The 14,539-nt window shown below is 42.8% G+C and overlaps 1 protein-coding gene across 1 annotated transcript in view; it reads right to left on the bottom strand.

The window, feature by feature from the left end:
- Window positions 1-4,521, bottom strand: part of LOC118208130 (DENN domain-containing protein 2D-like) — a 49,826-nt gene extending 45,305 nt beyond the window's left edge. Inside the window, exon 1 of the mRNA XM_035382491.1 lies at window positions 4,306-4,521. The gene's annotated coding sequence lies outside the window, so the exon portion shown is untranslated. The remainder of the gene's footprint in view (window positions 1-4,305) is intronic.
- Window positions 4,522-14,539: the final 10,018 nt, after the last annotated feature.

Here is a 14,539-nt window from a genome sequence, read left to right as displayed (position 1 = left end):
GCAGTGGGACAGCCCTGGGAACTTGGAATCTGACAGATCTGATTTGACCCCCATGAGCTCAAAACTACAGGTCCCATGAGTTCAGAACTACAAGTCCCATGAGCTCAGAACAACAGACCTCATGAGGTCAGAGGCCTGCTCGTACATGTTCCCATTCAACATCTCTTTTCAGCCAGCTTTAACTGCTCCATTCAACATGTCAGCTGAACTATGGAATTAGATTGGAGGAGCTGTGCTTGGTTGAGCTGTATCAGGGTATTGGATTGGATGAGCTGTACTTGGTTGAGCTGTATCAGGGTATTGGATTGGATGAGCTATACTTGGTTGAGCTGTATCAGGGTACTGGATTGGATGAGCTGTATTTGGTTGAGCTGTATCAGGGTATTGGATTGGATGAGCTGTACTTGGTTGAGCTGTATCAGGGTATTGGATTGGATGAGCTGTACTAGGCTGAGCTGTATCTGGGTTTTGGATTGGAGGAGCTGTACTTGGCTGAGCTGTATCAGGGTATTGGATTGGATGAGCTGTACTTGGTTGAGCTGTATTAGGGTATTGGATTGAATGAGTTGTACTAGGCTGAGCTGTATCAGGGTATGGGATTAGAGGAGCTGTACTAGGCTGAGCTGTATCTGGGTTTTGGATTGGAGGAGCTGTACTTGGCTGAGCTGTATCAGGGTATTGGATTGGATGAGCTGTACTTGGTTGAGCTGTATCAGGGTATTGGATTGGATGAGCTGTACTAGGCTGAGCTGTATCTGGGTTTTGGATTAGAGGAGCTGTACTAGGCTGAGCTGTATCTGGGTTTTGCATTGGAGGAGCTGTACTTTGCTGAGCTGTATCAGGGTATTGGGTTAGATTAGCTGCATTTGCTTGAGCTGTATCAGGGTATGAGATTGGAGGACCTGTGTGGGTGCTGGCGTACTATACAGCTGCATAAGACAGCTTTCATACGCCTGAGAAATACAGGTTGTGGGGCTGCCATTGGTTCACAGGCAGTGTGCTGAAGTCATCTGTCTCTTCAGGATTGGTGGCCTGTGGCGTAATTTCAGACAACTGGCCATCTCCAGTCCCACAGTGCACTGAAAATGCATTTCAGTGCACCTATATTTTTTAGGTTTTCTCAATTGAAAATGCTTAGGTTCATTTGAATGGACCTAGAATTTTCAACTGGTACCCAGATTAAGAGTATAGGAGTAACACATTTGTTTTGTACACTTGTACAATCCTGGTACAATTTTTATTCAGTGTGTGGAACTATGCTGAGCGGGTCAGCTGACTGGACTTACACACAGTGCCACAGATATCAGCTTATCAAGCACAGAGTCAGAACACTTAATTACATTTCATTGCAGGCATCTAGCAGATGCTCTTATCCAGAGCGATTTACACAACTTTTTAAAAAATAGTTTTTGTACATAGCATTTACATTGTAATCAATTGTACAGATGGACATACTATACTGAAGTAATGCAGGTTAAAGTACCTTGCTCAAGGGTACAATGGCAGTGTCCTACCCGGGAATCAAACCTGCAACCTTTAGGTCTACTCTTCTGCCCCTTTATAAGATACATACCTCCCTACATCAAGCTCAAAAGAAACAGCTGCAACATGATTTTATTTAATTTAAGAACTTTCTTCCATTTTCTTTTAATATCGGCACCTTATACTGCAGCTATCATTTATCCATACACAATTATAAATATATCTAAATTAAGCATGGGACTGAGTCAGCATGGATTTGAAGAAGAGGTGTGGTTAGCTACATATTGTGGGTTTTTTACTATTGTCATTTGCAGTTGCAAATCCTGTTATTTAGAGAGAAGTGGAAGTAAATTGTTCTACAGAGCATTCAGTTACAGATTTTTTTGTTAGCGGTACATGTTAAAATGATTCAACACTGATTTAGGATTAGCTACAGTTTATAGATTATAGATTTATATAGTCAGTTTATTATGATGAGCATCTCTTTAAAATAACTGTTAAAGACTATATCTGCTCTGGATGAGTGAATCTGTCTAATAAATATATATGTAAATAAAAATATCTAAATGAGTACCATTTTATATTTTACTGTATGTAATACATTTATCTAATTTTTGAAATATGTATTTTTAGTTTCATTGATAGATGTGGAGATGATGGCATGAAATGTAAACATGCACTTTTTTTCAAATGTGACATTGGATTTTAGAATCGTTGGTGGTGCTGGCCCTCTCCCAGAAAAATAGCAACAGCAGTGGAAATAGCCCCCGGAATAAAGAGGAGACGGAACCGCCTTTTGATTTCACATGTAAACCCATTTTGGCTTGATGTTATGTTTTTAAATAACTGTACGGTGTCCCCTTGCAGCTGTTGGTGTAAACAGAAAGTACACTTAGTCGTAATTGTTACTGAGAAGCAGAACAATAGGAGTTTGGCAGTTATGAAAATGAAAGTATTACGTGAGAAACAGACGTTGTAACAAGAAGAACGTGCCTTGCGTGTACCCACTATATAAGCCACACTCATGCTGAGCCAGAGTAAAAAAAGTGTCAACACAGAGTATGACTTCCGCAAAAGAATGATTACATAATACTCTGAAGTAATGCTGATATGTGTGAGCAACCCACTAAAATGATTATTAACACAGACTTGATTGTTAATCACCCTTATTCCACTGAAGGCTGGTCAATAACGCATAGTCCTGCATTTAAAACCACCTTCTTCATCTTCACCAGCTTGTTCTTTGTTTTATAATAGCTCATAAAAATGTCCATTCCAAAATGTTTTTATACTTCTCATTATAGCACAACACTGTTTCTTAAATATGTTAATAGTATGTTCATTTATATAAATTCAGTACTGATCTCAGAAACCCATATCATATAATTAGGCACAGTAGTTTCCTTAAAATGACATATCCCTCAAGAAACTGCACTGCAGGAAGAAAGTGACAGATTGGGTTCACTGATTGCAGCCTTTGTGGGTGATTTTGTCAACTTTTTCCTGTCACATGATCTCCTGCTGTCTGTAGAAATTCTAACTCCTATTAGAGTGTTGCCTAAATATTTATTGTGAAAAGTTAAAGTCTTCATTTGCCTGTAAGTAATATGAAACGCGGAAATTTCAACAGAACTTCTACCCTGAAGTATTGTGACTATGCATAACCATTATTTTTGTTCATGTTTATGTTAATTCACTTTAGTTAAGAGTATCTGCAATAGTAATAATAATAATAATTTAATTGCTGCTCAAATCAGTTTGATGTAATGTAACTACAACTGTATTATTATTACTATTATTCTGTTGTTTCTGGAGATGGGAATGAAGCCTGACTGTGAAATGGATGGTCTTCGTGTTTTATAGCACTGATACCAGCAGAAACACAGAGGCTTATCAGACTTTCCCTGTTTATCAGTGGGATACGTTCCACAATACGCTCTGCAGGCTAATGTACATATGCTAAAGCTAATGCTAATGCTATACCCTAATGCTATGCATATTTGCTGTATATTTAGTTATGTCAATAGTCCAGTCTAGGACCTCATTGAAAATGAGCCAGCTATTGCTGGCTTAATGGGTAATCCTTGCACTCAATATTTTACAAATTGTTCCTCATTTTAACATCTCACTTTTTACAATAGTCCTCTTTGTTTTGTTTTAAGTAAGTGTATTTGTTCTATTTTGTCACTTTTATATGATGAGTGCAAATAAAACAAATCAAATCAAATCAAATACCCACTGGAGTTCCATGCCAGCAGCCTGTAGGCCGTTAAAAACCTCCAAGCTGTCACCATACAGTCACGTCAGGTCATATTCCTGCTGTATTGAAACTGCCAGATGAGTTATGGGTGGAGGCTGTCAAGCTCAACTGGTGATTCGCGGCACTCCCACACAGAAAGTTCTGTGCGCATGTGTGTTTGAACGGTTGTGTGATGTTTCTCATCATGTTTAATGATGAATGAAGTGAAATTATTTCCTCAGAAGAATCTTTTAAGCCTGGCTTCCTGTTAACCTTGTGTCAAGCGCACATGCTGTAACCTTCTAAAAAAAAATCAGCCCTAACCCTAACCCTAACCGACAGCCACACTGAGGAGAAGAGCATGCTGGGAAAGACTATCACAAACAAAACAGAAAGTAATCCTGACAGTGACCAAACAGCTCTTCATCTAGGCAGAACCAGTTCATAGAACAGAAACTGCATTGCGCTGTACCTGACGCACCTGTGGAGCCCACAGGAGCCGTGCAGGTACAGAGCGTGTGCACATTATGCGTTTCACCCTCTGACCTACAGGAGAACCAGGAAGTACACGGCGGCAGACTCACCTCAGCTGCCCTCTGCCCTCTGCCCTCTGATCTCTGTACCCACTCCACCGATCAATGGCCGGGCACCGGGGACCCAGCACGTGGAGACTGCCGTTCGGATGTCTGCAAATCTTTCTCTCTCTTTCTCTTTCTCTCTCTCCTTCCCTGTTTCACTGAGACGGCGGCTGCAACTGACCGAGTATGAGGAAGTTCAGGCGCAGTAAATGCAGCGGGGCCGGACTTTGCACCTTGCCTGATGAGACAAGGGGATTTCCTCTATGGCAGATGCACACGCGGCCACGCCTGAGTGACAGGAGGATGTCTGAGGTGGGACCGTAGGGTGGCCACGCCCCCCTTCACCTCCTGCCTCTCCTGCTCATTTCGAACCTGCTCATTTCTGCTCTGACTGTGCTCCTATATCTGCCCTGACTGTGCTCCTATAACTGACTGTGCTCCTATATATGCCCTGACTGTGCTCCTATAACTGACTGTGCTCCTATATCTGCCCTGACTGTGCTCTTGTATCTGACTGTGCTCCTATATCTGCCCTGACTGTGCTATTATATCTGTCCTGACTGTGCTCCTATATCTGTCCTGACTGTGCTATTATATCTGCATTGTTGTTTACTTGCGTATTGGTAACCAAGCCCTTGTGAGCGCATGTGGGTTGTTTCTAGTGTAAACCGTGTGATCACAGGTAGATGTAAACAGGAAATCAAAAAAAAGGAACTGGGCATCACGATCTGCGGTGTGAACGTAGAGTAAGAGCTGTTTTGACATTGAACATTTTACAGTGTCTTTCACAGCATGCACATACCTGCAATGTAATCATTATTTGAACTGACAAATTATTATTGAGTAGAAATATTATTTTGACGCGTCTGAGTGGTTTGGTAATTTTGTGACTCGCCGTGCGCCGAAGTGGGAGAGGAGCCGTGTGTCAGTGAGCATCGCATGATTGGCTATTATTAAATCCAGGTGCACCACACCTACTGATAATATATTCAATATTACCCTGCACTTTTTCCAGGTGCTCTACGCATTTTGCGCTCCTGGGCCTGAAAATACCAACAATCTTAACCCAAGCCCAGTGTGCCACGCGCCGTGCCATTGGCTGCTCCCATGCACCGTGTGACATTGAGTCTGGAAAATAGAACCCTTTAGTGTCTTCCGTACTCTTAATAAGTATGAATAGACAGGAGATGGTGCTCTTGCACCCTTGCACTCAATAGTGGACTCCTGTAAGTGCAAGTTGTTTTAGCGTCACTACAGAATGGCATGAATTAATTGGATAATCTCTGACAATTCCTGAAATTTAACAGGTTGATTACTCCGGCAGACTGGACTACACATTTGACACCCACTAGTTTTCTGAATGAAACATATTAGGCTGTGAAGGAGACTTTCATGACATCAGCTGGATTATGTAGGCAATTCTTCTGCCCAGAACATATTAAAGATCTAGGAAAATGGGTTAAAATTGTGGTTTATTACCTAGAAATGACAACTGATTGTGTCCTTAATATTTCTTACAAGTTTTTAACCCGGTTATAACCATTAAATTGTAATAAGCACTATTATATCAGCAGATAAGGACAGGGTGGGCATGTATCCTCCCCTCATTAATATTCATATCTGTAAGATGCGTCATATGTAAACCATTCCTTTTCACCAGGTTAGAGCATGTTGTCCGGTGTGCAGGAACATTAGACAATCCGACAGCACAAAAGAAAGCAACATAAGCTAGGCTTTACCATGGTATAGTCAAACCTGCAGATCATTCAATGTGTAATAACACTGTAACACTGAGCTACTGTATACTAACAGTAGACTCAAATAAAAACTCTCCAGACATGGAGACCTGTGATCCCACTGCTCTCCAAGAGGTAGCAGCATTCCCCTTTAACACATCGCTTTAACCTGATTAGACAGAAGGGCTGCTAGCCAATGAGAATCTAATACTCATTTAACACGCTCAACAAGAGTGTATGTAGGTGGCTCAGTAGTTTTCCTCCTCCTCTCCTCTTCTATCTTCACTTCTCTCCTCCTGTTTGTTCTCTCTTTCCTGTCCTCTCTCTGCTTCTTTCTCCCCTCTTTTCCTCTCTATTCCATCACTGAGCTGTAGATTCTAGTTTTTCCATTCAAGCCTTTGAAGCAGTTTGAGGAAGCAATCCGATCAGAAATGGTTGCAACTTTGATTCAGTCTTGACATCTAGTGGTCAACCATTGTTACTGCCCTCATGAAATAATCACATGAAATTTTCCTTTTCATATTTGAAAATTACAATTTAACATTTTCACACTAAATCAAAATATTCACATGCGAAAAAAAAAACATCACAAGAAATTCCACACTTTCACACGTGACTTTTTCAAATGTGAACTACAGTTTTCACATGTGAAAACAGAACATGTTTGGAATGGTTTCCTTTTCCTGCTCTCATCTCACACTGTCAGTGGGATTATTTTTACATGTGGTTTTGAACAGGTGATTGTTTTTGAAATGGTGAGCCTCTTCAATGCAAACAGACTGATTCAAATGCAGTACTCTGGGAGCACAATACTTGGAAAGGAACATTTTCCCATACTTATGGGACTTCTCTCCAGTTTGTAGATTTATATCATGACTTCATAAACCTGCTTCAGTCCATGACATGCACAGATAAACGTAACATCTTTTACGTGCAGTGCAAGCTCATGTATCCTGGCTTAGTGTTTAAATTGAGAGTTACATCTTTTGGTTCAGATTTGCAGCTACATTTATACTCCCAGCCTGTTATCCACAGTTACAGCCTAAGATGACTTTCAGACTAATTAATAATTAACGGTGGACCTAGATCTTTTTTCTTTAGACTTTCAAAACCAAGGTAAATTTTTATATATTTGCCATTATTTTGAAAGTACGGGATTTGGGCTTATCAAAAGGTGCCAAAAATGCAAGTTTTCCAGAGTTTAAGTTACTTATAGCACAGTAGCACAGAGAATTCAGCACAGTGTTGTTCTACAATATTAAAACATCTTAACAGGGTTTACAGATCAAGCCAAAGAGTTAATCAGCCAGTGTTTTTTAAATTTTTAAATTTTTATAAATGTATTTCCAAGTTGCTGGTTTTAAATGCCTAGTACAGTACATCCACACAGAATACTAATTTGCGTTGTGTTACATTTTAAATGGAATCCATAGTAAAAATAATATTTTTGGCTGGACCGCAACAGTGGGGCCAGCCCTACAAACGCGAATGTCTGTGACTGAGTGACTGAGTGATGAAGTTAAACCATTAGTCGGCTGAGTTATGAAGTTACACCAATGGTTGGCTGGATCACGTGTGTTAGGTCCAGCCATATACTAGGTTTTAACCTGGTCTTGTTTGGAAATGTATGATAATGGTTTCAGACACTCACAGGGTACAGACTGGGAATCAAATTTAAATGTACATATAGGCCAACCCATGCATTTATGGAAGTTGTATACAACTCTACATGAAATGGGTAAAATTACTGTAATGTAAAATGTATAATCTTTAACGTGTGTAAAATGTGTATGAAAAATATGTGTATAAAAACTTTAAAGTGTCTTATAACATACATCATGGACTGAATTCAAAGCAAATCTCTTGCATGTCAAAGGTTAAGTTTCTCTGCCCTTTCCAGCTGAATTGCTTTTACTGTAAAGCAAATGTGGTCTACCATTTGGCTGAGCAGAAAGTTAAAGGGCTAGGCTACAACATTTGTATGTGTTCTTTTAGAGGTTATGAATATCTCAAGACAAGAACTCTATAATTGTGCCACTCTGCAATAGGGTAGTCCTTGAGCATCCTAAATAAAGGCGAAACGTCTTCAGTGTACTCCCATTCCAAAATGAACCACAATAGGAGAAAAAAAAAACATTTCACAAGAAAAATGAGGAAAATAAACTGGACATCACAATGGCATCAACAACGCAGTCATAACAGTCATGGAGCTTACTAAAACAAAAGCCCTCGCTCGGGAAAAAAAATCCTAAATTACGCCAAACAATCCTGAGAAACCTTGTGACAGTGAAAATTCTTTTGGCTCTAAGCACAAATATGAAACAGATCTAGGAATGCCACAAGAAAAGGGGTTGAGCCTGAGTCAGGCTTTCTGCCGCACTCTCACCCGATGCTTCATTTGACACTGGGTCCCCGTGGGGCAGCCACGTAAACATTCACTGACCTGTAATGTAGAAAAATGCAGAGAAACACTGGAAATCCACCCGCAACATTCAAAACATATGCTCTGCATAGCAGAGAAAATATGTGCAAACACAGGCGCTCCTAGAGACGGCAATATCCCAGAATGTATTTTGAGAACATGGAAGCGCTGAAGATGTTTGGAGCAACTCAATATCCATTCTGTCCAACAGAAGCAGGGCTACTGTACAGTCACGCCACACGAAGTGCGAGTCGGCAAGTGCCACAATTATCACACATTGTGATGCATCGATCAATTTAAGCAGTCATACAGGTTAGTCAGAATAATTCATCTCGAAAGTCGGGAACAGACTTGGGTCAAGTACGTATTTGCTTTGGATTCAAATACTTTTCTATGCTTTACTGATCTTGTCTGGTGTATTGGAGCCAATTAAATACTCTCAAAAAGTGCAAACTCCAACTACTGGTTATATTGGCAGGCGCAATTACACCAGGCAAGATCAACAGAGCACAGAAAAGTATTTGACTCCGAAACAAATGCGTATTTGACCCAGGCCTGGTCAGGAAGGAGCCCTATTCTTAATAAATGCATCTATTAGTGCACCTTTGGACACGGGGGTTGGGCAGTTTAATGAAGGCATGATGGTGGGGCTGGAGAGAATGACTTAGGGCCTGTTTCCTGCCCTTGTAATACTCTACCAATGTATAAAGTAAAAATGATGAAAGCATCACTTTTTTTGTGATAATTTAAACAGATTAAATTTGTCTGTGCAAATATACACATCGGAGTTCTGAAAATGTAAACTCATTGCAACTGAAAAATCAGTAGCTGAATTCCAGTTGTTTTCCCGAGCTGGCTGAAATGGAGTAGACTTAAACCCCGTTGGCAGTCACGTGGTACAGTTTGATGTCAGTGCAGTCCTTCACGTTGCACTGCTGGTACTCTTTGTTTCCGTGGTGACCCACTGTGGGGCATCCAAACCTGACTTGCCTGAGGATGTGACCCCACCTGGCCCCACCTGGCCCCACCTGCTCCCATCTGGCCCCATCTGGCCCCACCTAGCCCCACCTGGCCCCACTTGGCCCCATGAGCGTGCTCACCTGGCCTCTCCAGAAACGGGATAGGGTGCTTCAGCGGGGGCACAGGCCTACCGAGGCCATTGGGCATCCAAAATCACTGGGGGGGGAGAAAACATTGGGGATGAGCAAAAAAAAAAAAAAACAGAAAGCAAGCATGTTTCTCTTAGTAACGTGTGTTACAATGTAAACAATCACAAAAGAGCGATTGGCCAGGCTGGCTTGTTATCGTGGGAACGTCAGCAGCCCTGATTGGGCGGAGCGGCGTCTCAGCCGCACGCGCACTGGCCAGACTGTGACGTGACATCACCAGCGCCAGCCGGGGACGTGAGCCCCGCGCCGGCGATACCGCGCTCCGCGTGCGGCGCAGATAAGGCTGCCGAAGGGCCCGGCCTGGCCGGGAGCCTCCCTCCAGGGGGAAGCGGAAGTCATTGACTGGGCCTGCCGGTGCCTGATAAGCCAGGCAGGCCGCGATATCGGACCCGCCGTATCCGCGGCAACCATTCACCTTTTTACATTTTTTAAAATCATTGTCTCTTGTTTTCATTGGCTGCCTCGACATCACACTGTGGAATGACACTGTTGTTCTTTGTTTTTGTTCTTCGTTTTGTTTTTGTTGAACCGCATCTCTGAGTCATGCCTCTTGTCTCCAGACGCAGCACTTTAGCAACAAATAAAGCCCTCATACCGGGAGGAAAACCAAACAGTGCGACAGACGCCAGACATTCTGCAGCTACAACAAAGCGCTCGCAAGCGTCTCAGATTGCGTCCGTGCAGCAGCAGTGCACTCCCATGCCCGCGCTGGCATTTGCGGTGCGTCACATGCACATTCCACCGTCTGTGATTGGCTGGGAAGGCAAAGTGGGCTAGCATGAGTGCGCTTGCAAATGAAGCAGTAACTAAAGCAGTGAATTTATCATTAAGAGAAGCAGTAACTGATCAGTGAGTTAACCAGTAACTGAAGCAGTGAACTAAGCGGTAAGTGAAGCAGTAACTGAAGCAGTGAACTAAGCGGTAAGTGAAGCAGTAACTGAAGCAGTGAACTAAGCGGTAAGTGAAGCAGTAACTGAAGCAGTGAACTAAGTGTTAAGTGAAGCAGTAACTGAAGCAGTGAACTAGGCGGTAAGTGAAGCAGTAACTGAAGCAGTGAACTAAGCGGTAAGTGAAGCAGTAACTGAAGCAGTGAATTAAGCGGTTCACACCCTGCAGCCCACACAGTACTACAGGAGAGCCAATGACTATTTCAAACCATAAAGGCCACACAGTTCTACAGCACAACCATAATTAAAAGAAGAGGCATGTCTCTAACTGGTGATAACTGGTCACCTGAGTGTTGAGGGGCCTAGGCCATCTCAGGCTGACATAATATCCCAGTGGGATAATTCCCAATGAGTCTAGACTCATAACCAATGAGTGGTGTACATGGGACTCGATCCTGACTTTAATTAGCCAACCAGCACTCATACTGAACCCCTAGCACTAACCAACTGCTTGGATATAACCACTGTGATATAAATTGGACCTATAGTAAAAAACTTCCTTAAAATTGTCTTAGGTCTCACAGTCTGCTGTTATGGAAATGATTTTTTATACTATGTTGGCTGCTTTCGCCTGGATCATAATCGGTCCACCTGTAGGTTTGGTGGCTTACAGGTCAGACTTCCGCCACCATCAGTCTCTCACCTGACCACGTGCAGTGATGCCCCCTCTGCAGACAGTGGCCGCATCTAAAACAGCTTACTTCCCTACTATTGAGTATGCAAGTTGTATACAACTTGTGTGGAACTTGTGCACTCAATCGTCAACAGTAGGCAAGTAAGCTGTTTCAGGCCCAGCCAGCATCCCTTTAACAATAAGAGGCACAGTTCCACAGTAAGACAGGCAGATGGTGCTGCAGAGCACACAGCATTATGCGTTCTGCGTAGACCCTGAAGTGGCTCTGTAGTGGGAACAGAGGCTTCAGCGGTTCCTGTTTCACACAGAAGAGCAGCTCTAGATGTTGCCAGGGTTGCATTATACTGTAAATCTAGGTCTCTAAATCATGTTCTTAAGAAAGGCGTGTTCCCACTGACCTGGAACATGGCTGATTCCGTGAGGCACAGATCAGGGAAAGCTGCTTTCTTGCAGCCTCTGTGTGCCTTATGGAATCAGTCCATTTGGGCTTCCATTTCACCAACATGTAAAATATCAACTATACAAAGGCTTTATAAATTTTAAGGGTGTATGAAAACTGTTGAAGGAAATGGGTTGTAACTAGTTTAGCATATTCTCACCATATGCAAAATGAGTGCCAGTGCATATGGCATCATAGAACAATGCATCTATGTAAGCTATTGCCAATGACCAGTTCTGATGAATGTTATACAGAAATATCAAATGAATGTAGAAATAATATCAAATTTTCTCTGCTCATTTCCTCCCTTTCCGTGCCATGGTGTGGTGTGAGAGGATACGTGGCGGTGTTTTTGGGACGGTTGACCCAGGTGGGAATGCCAGTGAAGTGAATATGGCTATTTCTGCGATTCCAGCTGTGAGGGGTCGGCCTCTCCCACGGCACTGAGGCCGCGGAACCGAAAAAAACAAGGCGCAGCAGCTGTGTGTGTGTGTACGGATGGGACGGGACAGGACGGGACGGGACGGGGGGAACACCACAGCCCCAGCCAGGGGACACGCTGCCATGTACACGGGCTGTCAGAAACATTCCGACCCCCGCTCGCGCTGGGGGGGTGGGGAAGCAAGCTGCAAAAAACCACCGGCTACCAGCGAGGATGCGCGTTTTTCCCAGCGATAACTCATCGCGGCCCAGAATGCAACTGCCACCTGGAAACAGCAGGTGCGCGTCTGAAGGGCTCCCAGGTAACCATAGCGTTCTGGTGAACAGAAGCAGGGGGTGCAGGATGAGGTGGGAGCACAGGTCGGTGCACGGTACGGGCACAGGTGAAGGTGGGGTCAACGCATGTTGAGAAGCACAACTGCAGTAACTCACCTAACGTCCTTGTATCGTACACAGAAGCTGAAACTACTACTATCCTTCAACAAAATTCACTTCTGTCACATTGATGGTCTGGAGTGCATGTAAGTTTAGCTAATGAGGACCAACACAAGTCATTTTGTGGGCATGCTGCCTGTGCATAGGCCAAAGGTTCCTTCCAATAATACTCTATCACCGTACTCAAACAAAATATACTGTAGCTCAACCATTGACAATATTTGCAGGATATGAGTGCTTCCAGGTGATGTGATAACAATGGCATCATTCCCAATGTTTCCATGGCTATAATTGAAAATCATCCCCTCATCGGTCATACAGCCACACCTGAGGCAAATGTTATTGGATGCCACGTTTCCGATTGGCAATACATTGGCCCTATCGCTTCCAAAAAAAACATACACCGAAAGGCCAATTTACTTAACTGAGATACATGAAGAAATAAACGGTCTGTGCACCGCAAATTAATTCAGTTGTTTTTTAATACCACACAGACAGACTGAAACGTTAATGTCCTATTAAAAACCACTGAATTAAGTTGCGGTGCGCAGACCTTTCCTCGATTTATCTTTTGAGGTTCTAGCACCCGTGCAAGAAACTTTTCATTAGTCTGAGCTGAGCGCATTGCTCCGCTGTTAACTCAAATAGCCTACATCCATCAAACGTGAAGGGTGCAGATCGTCAGTTCAGTATCAATTAGTATTTGCTCTTATATTCAGGGGGTGCATTCGAGTTTATCGCTGGACGCACGCTGCGAAAGTAGCCGCGGTGTATCTCTGCGGAGGCGCAGTGAGACGGAGGAGTGAACGCTGATAGAGAGATGACGCAGGACGGCAGGACGAGCAGAAAGGAGATTCCAGGGGAAATTATCTCCCCGCGGAGCAGCTGTTACCATGTCGCAGAATTTAAAAGGCCAGCAACATCGTTTTTTTTATTTTTTTGGCAGAAACATAAACTTCAAAAGCCCTTGAAATCCCAGCTGCCCATTTGTATCTCAATTTCAATGCTACTGTGAGAGAGAGAGAACTCAGAATCTCTGATAGGGAAATCTTCTGGGCAAAAGTTCATGACGAGGCAGTGAATCAACAACTGTCTAGAAAAAACATTGTTATGTAGAATTAGGTTCCAGCTGCCATTGCAAAACCTGGACAGAATACTACAGGAAAATGTAAAGTTTACATTTGATCAACGTGAAGGCAGTCATTTAAAAAATCTGACAGTAGAATGTTTCTTCTCTGAAACATGCCTTGGATAGTGTCTCTCCTGATCATGATTTTATTTTAATGCAAATGCATCTGTATAGTAAATTCCTTTTTAGAAAATAATATTGAGACATACAGATTGTGTTTAAATTAAGTGACAATATAGCTTTGACTGAGGTGATGACCACAGCATCACCAAGAAAGAAGGTTTCTTTCTTTTTGCCATGGTAACTCCCACCTTATTGCTCACTTGTGCCCCCTCTGGTTGACTGGGTACCTGCAGTTTGCTTGTGCCAGCAGCAGTAGTTGCTCAGGCCACCTGTGCAGTACCAGCCGCACAGCTCAACCACCAGTAAATTCAATGGAAAAGTAGTGGTTGGTTTGTTTCTGCCTGATTGGCTGTTTGGTGCCGGATGACATGCCTGTCACTGCACTGCCCTTCTGATTGGATGGATATGGGAACAATGCAGGCATGGGAGGGTCTAAAAAATGAATAAAAAGTAATTCCAAGATCCATGCATGTACCTGGTAGGGGTGGAGGGAGATGTTCCTGTTTGTATTTGTGTCTGTATTTGTTCAACCAAAAAATGATTTGTATTTTTATTTGGATAAAAAATGGAAGTGGGCGTGGCTAAAACCAGAAGTGTGTGGAGTTTAACCCAAAGCTGTAAAAAATGTAAAACAATCCCAGATTTTTACCATTATAATCACTGGCACTGCTATTGTTGGGATATTAAAGCATTATAGTCATGGGTTTCCAATGTAATCTATAATAATGCAATTTAACAGCAGGTTATTTGCTTTTTAAAGCTGTG

This window comes from Anguilla anguilla, chromosome 11, assembly GCF_013347855.1.
Source record: "Anguilla anguilla isolate fAngAng1 chromosome 11, fAngAng1.pri, whole genome shotgun sequence".
Classification (NCBI taxonomy): Eukaryota; Metazoa; Chordata; class Actinopteri; order Anguilliformes; family Anguillidae; genus Anguilla; species Anguilla anguilla.
Note: the sequence above shows the minus strand (reverse complement) of the source record. Positions and strands in the feature narration are given on the sequence as shown.